This window comes from Microtus pennsylvanicus, unplaced genomic scaffold (assembly GCF_037038515.1).
Source record: "Microtus pennsylvanicus isolate mMicPen1 unplaced genomic scaffold, mMicPen1.hap1 Scaffold_48, whole genome shotgun sequence".
In the NCBI taxonomy this organism is placed as follows: domain Eukaryota; kingdom Metazoa; phylum Chordata; class Mammalia; order Rodentia; family Cricetidae; genus Microtus; species Microtus pennsylvanicus.
In genome coordinates this window covers 120,001-128,279 of record NW_027460982.1, presented here as the reverse complement: position 1 = coordinate 128,279, position 8,279 = coordinate 120,001, and positions in this window count along the sequence as shown.

Below are 8,279 nucleotides of genomic sequence, written 5' to 3'. Positions count from 1 at the left end.
GTCTTTAAGTCCAGTCCAGGGGAATCCAACATCCGTCACTGTCTTATTATACATGCAGGCTAAACACCAATGTACATGAAACTATAAAGTTCATTAAAAAGAAAATATCAGGATAGAAAGTCTCCATTTACTTTGTTTAGATCTATAAGTTATAAAGTATAAGTTAGATATCATTAAAAGTAGATTTGAAAACTTAACATTTAAATTCAAAGTGTAAATGAAGGTACACTTTACTCTTATGTAAAACTCAAAAAAAGGACACTGGGTGATGGTGGCAGACACCTTTAATCCCAGCACTCAGAAGGCAGAGGCAGGCAGATTTCTGTCTCTGAGACCAACTTGGCCTATGTGAAGAACAAGCTCCAAAGACAGATACAAAACACAAAAACAAGACAAAACAAAAAAAAAAAGATTAAAAAAAAACTAGCTGTATATTGAGACTCGCTGGTCTCTGAGTATCCATGCAAAAGGAGTTCTTTTACGGTTATGGTGAGCACCTTTGCCTACCATGTCCCATCAAGCAATTCTTTCCATGTAAATTAGGCTATTGCCGATAATCCTGATTGGCTGCATGCTCTGACAATTTTGTGGCACTAGTTGAGTAAATAGAAATTCTGGGTTTTCTGCCCATAATGCTTCTAATAACTTGGTTGAAGCTTGGATATGTACCTTATGTGCTTTCTCCCTCCACCATCACTTTATTATTTTATGTCTATAAATGTTTTGCCTTTTTTTTTTTTCAGTAGGTGAACCACATACTTGCCCAAGCTGGGCTTGAACTCACTTGCTCCTCCAAAGTGCAGGGATAAAAGGCGTGGGCAACCACCACTGGCTTTGCTTGTTTGTTTGTTTTTTTAAGTTTCTGTTTATAGATCACCAAGCCCAGCCCAGAAGCATTTTTATCCCTTGAGACAGTGTTTCTCTGGGGAACACTGTATTGAAACTAGCTCTGTAAACCATGCTGGCCTCAAATGCCACCAGCTTCTGCTTCCCAAGTGCTAGGAAACACAGGGGATCCAGAACGCTTTATCCCCAGCATTCTATGACTCACCAGGCCGAATTTCAAATCAAAGATCTCCCTTCCTTGGCCTCCTCAGTGTCTGGATTAAAACATAGCTACCACACCCATCCCAGGAAATATTTTTAAAGGAATGTGAGTAAAGTCCTGAAAACCCCTCCCACCTGTGTGACTAAGCAATTAAAGTGAGATTTGCTTTGCCTTAAAATCTTATCAACAGATGTTATCAAAGTACTTAACTTTTGACCAGTAAGTTCACCAACACCGGATTCTATCCAGCACTTCACTATCAACTCAAGGCTCCTGGAAGGAGTGTGTGTTCTCTCAGGGAGCATGTGCCAATCACCAAAGACGACTTCCAGGGCAATGATTCAGGTAAGACATGCGTATACTGATTGCTGTAATAGCTCATCATAAAATTTCTGAGGCAGGTGAGGTGGCTGCCTGATGACCTAATTTGATCATTAATTTGCTTATTCGTATTTTTGCATGCCTGTGTGCAAAATTCTCAGAGTGTCTGGAAGTAGTTTCCTGTGCCAATGCTTTCAAGGGTAACTTCCCGATTTCTCTTCTTTCTGGTTCCGTGTCTTTCAAGTTTATTCGATTTTATGTGGTTTTTAAACTGGAACTCATTTTATCAGTGTCAGAAGCCCAAACTCTGCCTGTGGTCTCAGCTAGCTGATAAGCTTCTGTGACTCGCGGTGTGTTTGTATTTTTAAGTTTGTTTTTGGTTTATTAGACTTGGTGGTGTTCTCATCTTTGCATGACCCCCCCCCCCCTCGACCCAACATTTAAGTGTCTTTCAACCATTTTAGATCCCTCTGTTGAGAGTTCTCTGTTTAGGTCTGTACTCCATTTTTTAAAATTGGATTATTTGTTCTTTGGATGACCAATTTCTCGAGTTCTTTGTGTATTTTGGAGATTAGTGAAGATCTTTTCCCATTCTGTAAGGCCGTCGTTTTGTCTTGTTGGCCATGTTCTTTGCTTTACAGAAGCTTTTCAGTTTCAGGAGGTCTCACTTATTAATTGTTTCTCTCAGTGTCTGTTTTTTTTTCTTTTTTTTTCTTTTTTTTCTTTTTTCTTTTTTTCTTCTTTTTTTTTCTTTTTTTTCCTTTTTTTTCTTTTTTTTCTCTCTTTAGTTTTTTTCTTTGTTCTTTTTTTTTGTTTTTTTTTCTTTTTTTTTCTTTTCTTTTTTTTCTTTTTCTCTCAGTGTCTGTGCTACTGGGGTTCTATTTAGCAAGCGTTCTCCTGTGCCAATGTGTTCAAGTGCATTTGATATTTTTATTTTTATATTCTTTTATTGTGGATGAAGTCAATTATTTGAACTCTCAAATATTTTTATTGTTATTATCTCTCTATTTGTTTGCTTATTTGTGGTTGTTCAACATAAGGTTTCGTTGTGTACCCTTGTATGCCCTGGGACTCACTTTGTAGACAAGACTGGCCTCAGACTCACAGAGAGTCATCTGCCTCTGCCTCCTAGTGCTGAGATTAAAGGCATGCACTAAACACCTTTTCTATATATTTATTTTCCTAATAATTTATTTATTTTCATTTTATTGTCATTGGTGTTTTGCCTGCATGTATGTCTATCTGAGGGTGTCCGATCTTGGAGTTACCGACAGCTGTTGACTGCCATGTGGGTGGTAAGGAATTGAACCTGGGTCCTCTGGAAGAGCAGTCAGAACTCTTAACCACAGAGCCATCTCTCTCCAGCCCTCACCTTTTTTTTTTTTTTTTGAAAACGGGGTTTCTCTGTGTCACTTTGCCTGGCCTTGAATCTCTATCTGCAGAACAAGGGAGCCTTAAACTCACAGTGATCTGCCTGCCTTGGTCTCCCTGATCTTGGAGGTGTTTTTATCATCTCTCTGTCTGGCTATCTAGCTATCTATCCATTCATTTATTTATTTATTTTTTCTGAGACAGGATTTCTCTCTAGCTTTGGAGTCTGTCCTGGATCCAGACCTGGTCACAGCTGTACCTGGAAACAAACCAAAACAAAAACAAAGCAAAGCAAAGCAAAAGCCAGGCAGGACTGTCTGGTTGACCTTCCCTTTCCCCCTCCCCCATGGGCTCCTCAGAGGCGGTGAGGCCTCCTGCAGGAAATCCACAGAGCCTCTGCCCAAGGCTCTCCAGGGAACCCACTCCCTCCCTTTCCCCCAGCCCCAGGGCTGCCGGCCACATCTATCTCAGGCGTAGGTGGCGGGCACTCTGGCTATCCAGGACGTGACAGACACAGACACACAGAAGCAGGGAGGAACGGTGCCCACTCTCTCACTAGATGCAGGCATGCAGGAGGAACAATGAAAGAATGAGAACTGGAGAAATGGAATTTCTGGAATGTCCAGAAACCACATGGTGGGGATCTAGTGCCCTCTTCTGGTGACAGGGAGTACAGCACAGATTTGGGTTCTTGTGCTCCTGAGACCTACCCCAATTTAATACTGACATTATCCTATCATACCCTATATATCACATATAGGCTTGCTTGATATCACACACATACACTGCCTGCGTTTCTGCCTGACCCCTGTGAGAGAGCCTGGTACCTTCAGAAGACAGAAGATGGGGTGTGGGTCTGTCTGTCTGTCTATCTGTCCATCTATTCTTCCATAAAGTATTTATTCCTTTTTTGTTTGTTTTGTGACTGGTTTCTCTCTAGTTCTCTCTAATTGAGTCAGTCCTGGAACTAGCTCTTGGAGACCAGAACGAGTGCTGGAATTAAAGGCGTGTACCACCATTACCCGGTTAGAAGTCTTTTTAAAAAGTAGGCAATCAGAGCTACAAATTTCCTCATAGGACTGATTTTACTGTGTGCCAGGGTTTGTGTAGGGTTTTGCTTTCATTTTCTTGAGTGAATCTCCCCCCCCCCGTCTCTCTTATTCTAGAGATCTGTTTTGTCTTCCATGAGCTCTGAGGGGCACTTGGCTTGAGTGTGATACACACACAGACTTACTATTAAGGAAAGTTCAAGATCAAGATCCTTTCCTAACTCTGTGACCTTGCAACAGAGAAGTTTCAAGGGGTGTGAAGGGTGTGCCTACTGACACTGGAATTCATTTGATCTGCTAGGCAGCAAATGCTATGGATTGTGTATGTGTGTGTCTCTGTTAGTTTAGGTGTCTTTCCAGTCAATGTTGGTGTAATTACCGTGCGTCTGTATATTCAGTGCTGTGATCCTTTCAAATGGTTGTGAAGGGAGCCCTAGCCTAGGAATGACTTCAGTGACGCGTTATTTTCCTTTCCTAACTCTGTGACTTTGCAACAGAGAAGTTTCAAAGGGTGTGAAGGGTGTGCCTACAGCTCCACTGGCCTTCCTTGACGTGTACAGCTGTTGCCTTTCCTGTCAACATTCTTGTTGGAGTTGGGAAATTGCTGATTTGAACTCAGCCAATTTCATGGAATAGCCCTGGCTGTCCCGGAACTCATTTTTATAGACCAGGCTGTCCTTTTGGTGACGTTCTATTTTTTTTTCTTCCTCTTATTTTTCTATCTGCAGTCAACATTGGTGTAAGGACTGTGCACCTGTATATTCACTGCTCTGATCCTTCTCTCCTTCGTTCCTTCCTTCCTTTCTTCCTTTCTTTCATATGTCTGCCCACTCACGAAAACCCAAAAATTTCTAGCCTCCCAACGCAATTAAAAATAACTAAAATTTTAGTAAACTGGCATTTAAAAAAGGAAGGAAGGAAGGCAGGCAGGCAGGCAGGCAGGCAGGCAGGCCTGGATGGTGGTTGTGAAGGGAGCCCTGGCCTAGTCATATCCTCTGCCATGACTGTAACTCAGGAGCTCTAAAGGGTCTGAGAAGCTGCTTTCATGCTTCTGCTGCTGGGCATTTATTTATTTATTTATTTATTTATTTATTTATTTATCTGGCTTATGTTGGAGGGGAAGGGAAAGCCAAAGCCTTGTCCTATGGGCTCCACGCTCTCAGTAGTGTCTCATAAACTCGAGTGTGAGGGCCCATGTCTGTCATGTCAGCAGCACTCAGAAACTGAAAACACGAGGATCAGGAGATCATCTTCAGCAACTCAGCAAGTGCGAACCACCGTGGTGGGGAAACAGACCCTCTCCAAGAAATGACTAAAGTGACCTGTTTATTTTTTCTGTTCTAAGTGAAAATGTTCACAACACATCACTATGACGATATTATTCCCGGAAATGAAATCCGAGTGGGATTTTTGAAACACTATTTTTATTTCATTATTATTATTATTATTATTTTTAAAAAAAACTATTCCACGTCTGTTTTAATTTTCTCTGACTCGGTATTTAGTCTGAGAAGTGTGGGCTGAGGGCGTGGGGAGTGGGGTGAAGAAAAAGAACCACAAGCAAGCAAGCAAGCAGTGGCCATGGTGAAAGGAGACCTTAGATGGCAGGGAACTGCCGTTGCCGCCTCCCTCCCTCCCTTCCTCCCTCGGTCCCTCGGTCCCCCTCGGTCCCCCTCGGTCCCCCTCGGTCCCTCCCTCTCACCATGCCCTAATGGTTGCAGAAGCCCCTGGCCCATCTAGTCCTGTCACCGATCTGTCAGACACGCTCTTTGTTTCCCCGTGAGCGAGCGAGCGAGCGAGCGAGCGAGCGATCGGATCGATTCGCCTGCTTTCCTAGCTGCCTGTGGTCTCGGTCGTACTTTCGTTTTCGTAGCCCCGAATGTCCAGCCCGGCCCGCCGTTCACCGTGTTCGGGGGTGGGATGGGGAGGGGTGGGGGAACCGACAGGGGAGTTCCCTGTCCTGTTGTGGGCCCGTGCCACCTCCGGGCGTGAGCGTGGAAGGACGCTGTCACGCCAGAGAAGGTGAAGACGCCGCCGCGGTCGCGGCCGAACGAGCGAGCGAGCGAGCGATCTATGGTGGTTGGTTGTCGGGCGCCCCCTAGCGGTGGCCTTTTTCTGCAACGCTCCTGGTCCTCGGTCGTTGACGAGGACGGGGCGAAATGGCTTTTGTGAGGCGGAAAGAATGACGAGAGTCCCGGCCCGGCAGGCGGGTGTGTCCCGGAGTCGGTGTCGTGCTTGGGGACGGTCTCTGTGTAGGAGGCTGTGCCGGAAGAGTCACCCATGGGTGTGTGCGTTGGGGATGGAACCCAGTGACGGGACCAGCTGGAGAGGGTGCTGGGAGACTTGAGCGGGTCTACCAGAAGGCTTCAGTCGTTTGCGTACTCCCGCTAGGTGTCGGGTCCACCCGGGCCCAGGATCGGTGAAATACCTCGGCTTTAAAAGTTGCTTTTCCCTTGCTTTTTCTCTCTTCTAAAGAGCCCTGGGACCCGGCGACCCGAGGCCGAGAGGAGGCGATGGTTGATCCTGGCTTCCCCGCTGCCCCGTCACGGACTCGTTGGGGGTCTCGGACCTTTTTTTTTTTTTTTTTTTTCCTTCCTCTTGCCAGGAACCCTCGGTCCTCAGCGGCGGGCCTTGCCATCCTGAGGCCGAGAGGAGGCCGTGGTCCCGGCTTCCTCGCCTCCCTGGTCCGGACTCTCGGAGCTTTTTTATTAATTTTCTTCCTCTTGCCAGGAACCCTCGGTCCTCAGCGGCGGGCCTTGCCATGCTGAGGCCGAGAGGAGGCCGTGGTCCCGTCTTTCTCGCCTCCCTAGTCCGGACTCGTTGGTGTCTCGGAGTTCTCCCCCGCCCCTTTCTCCTGCCCTCGGTCTTGCGAGAGCCCAGCGGCGGGCCTCGTGTTCTCGAGGCCGAGAGGAGGTGGTGGTCCCGGCTCCCCTGTTCACTGGTCCCCGGTTTCTTGGACTCGAGATCCCCCCCCCAAGTTTTTCTTCTTGCCCTTCTCCATCCCTAGCGGCTGGTCGCAGGGTCCTCGGCCGGGAGGAGGCTGGGCGCCCGGCTTTCTGGCATGTCCACCTCGCTCTCTCGGTCCTTTCATGGTTATGAGGTCGACCAGTTGTTCCTTTGAGGGTCGGTTCTCTTGTTTATGGGGACATTTTTGGGACATTTCACCCAGCCTCACTTTCAGGAGTTCTGTGTGGTCTGTGAATGACTCCCCGTACCTGTTGCCATTCTTCTAATAATTGCTATCTGTCCTTATTGTACCTGCAGATAGGTGCTGACACGCTGTCCTTTAATTGGGTGACATTAAAGGACGCTAGGTGGCGGTCTCTCTTCCGAGCCTCACAGGGTGTGATTTTTCTCCGTCTAGCCCAGCCCGTGTCTCGCTGCTGTGCTTTCCCGTGAGGCTTTTTGAGATGACCTGCTTTCCTTGCCTTGCTTTTGCCCGTGGTGAAGCGTGTCAGGCGTCCCCGCTTCGTGGTTTGTCACCCGTTCTGTTTGGATGGTGGGACCCGTCTCTCGATGCTTCTCCCTTGCCATCCCGGTGCTTTTTTTTTTTCTTTTGCATGCGGGGACCAGGTTGTGGAGCTCCCGAGTCTCCTCCATGGTCCTCTGCTCCCGTGTGCCTCCCGAGCGCACCGGTTTTTTTTTTTACCCCCCCCTCCCAGCTTGTGGAGCTCCCGAGTCTCCATGAGTCCTTTTTGGGTTGAGGGTGGCCCGGCCCTTCTGCTGCCTCATGTTATGTGCCTCCCGAGTGCACTCCTCTTTTATTGGATTCCCCGTTGACCCCCCCACCGCTCTTTTTTTGGTGTGGCGGTGTGAAGGGTTTTCTTTTTTTTTTTCCTTTTTTTTTTTTCCTGTGGCATGTGTTGGGTCTGTGGTGATCTCTCGCTCGATTCTTCCCGGTTCTGCTTTGTTGATCGATGTGGTGCGCTTGCCCTGTGTTCATTCGGGCCGGAGGCCTAAGCCGCGCCAGGCGAGGGACGGACATTCATGGTGAGTGGCGGCCGCTCTTCTCGTTCTGCCAGCGGGCCCCTCGTCTCTCCTCCCCACGTTTACCGGTGGTGTGTGGAAGGCAGGGGTGCGGTTATCCGGCCCGAGCCCTGTGAAAGCCCCCCCGCACTCCTCGCTGTGGTTCGTGGGGGTTCCTGTGAGGCGCGCCGGGGGCTTTGTTCCCCGTCGCGCGTTTCGCTATGCCCACCGTGTGTGGGTCTGTTTGGCCCTCCTCCCTCCGAGCCGGGGGAGGGTCGGCTGATTGCCGCGTTACGTGCCCCTCCCGACCGGGCTCGTGTGCACGCGCCTTGCTTGCGATCCTCGTGGTGCTCCTGGAGCGTTCCAGGCCGATCTTCAGAGGTGCCCGGTTCTGAGCGGCGGCGGCGTTTCCCGGCTCCCTGACGTGTATGCCTCCTGTGTGCGGTACGGCCGTTAGCGGTGTTCCTCTGCGAGGTGTGTGATCCCGAGGATCAAGAAAAAAAGGGGGTCGAGGCGAGCGGGTA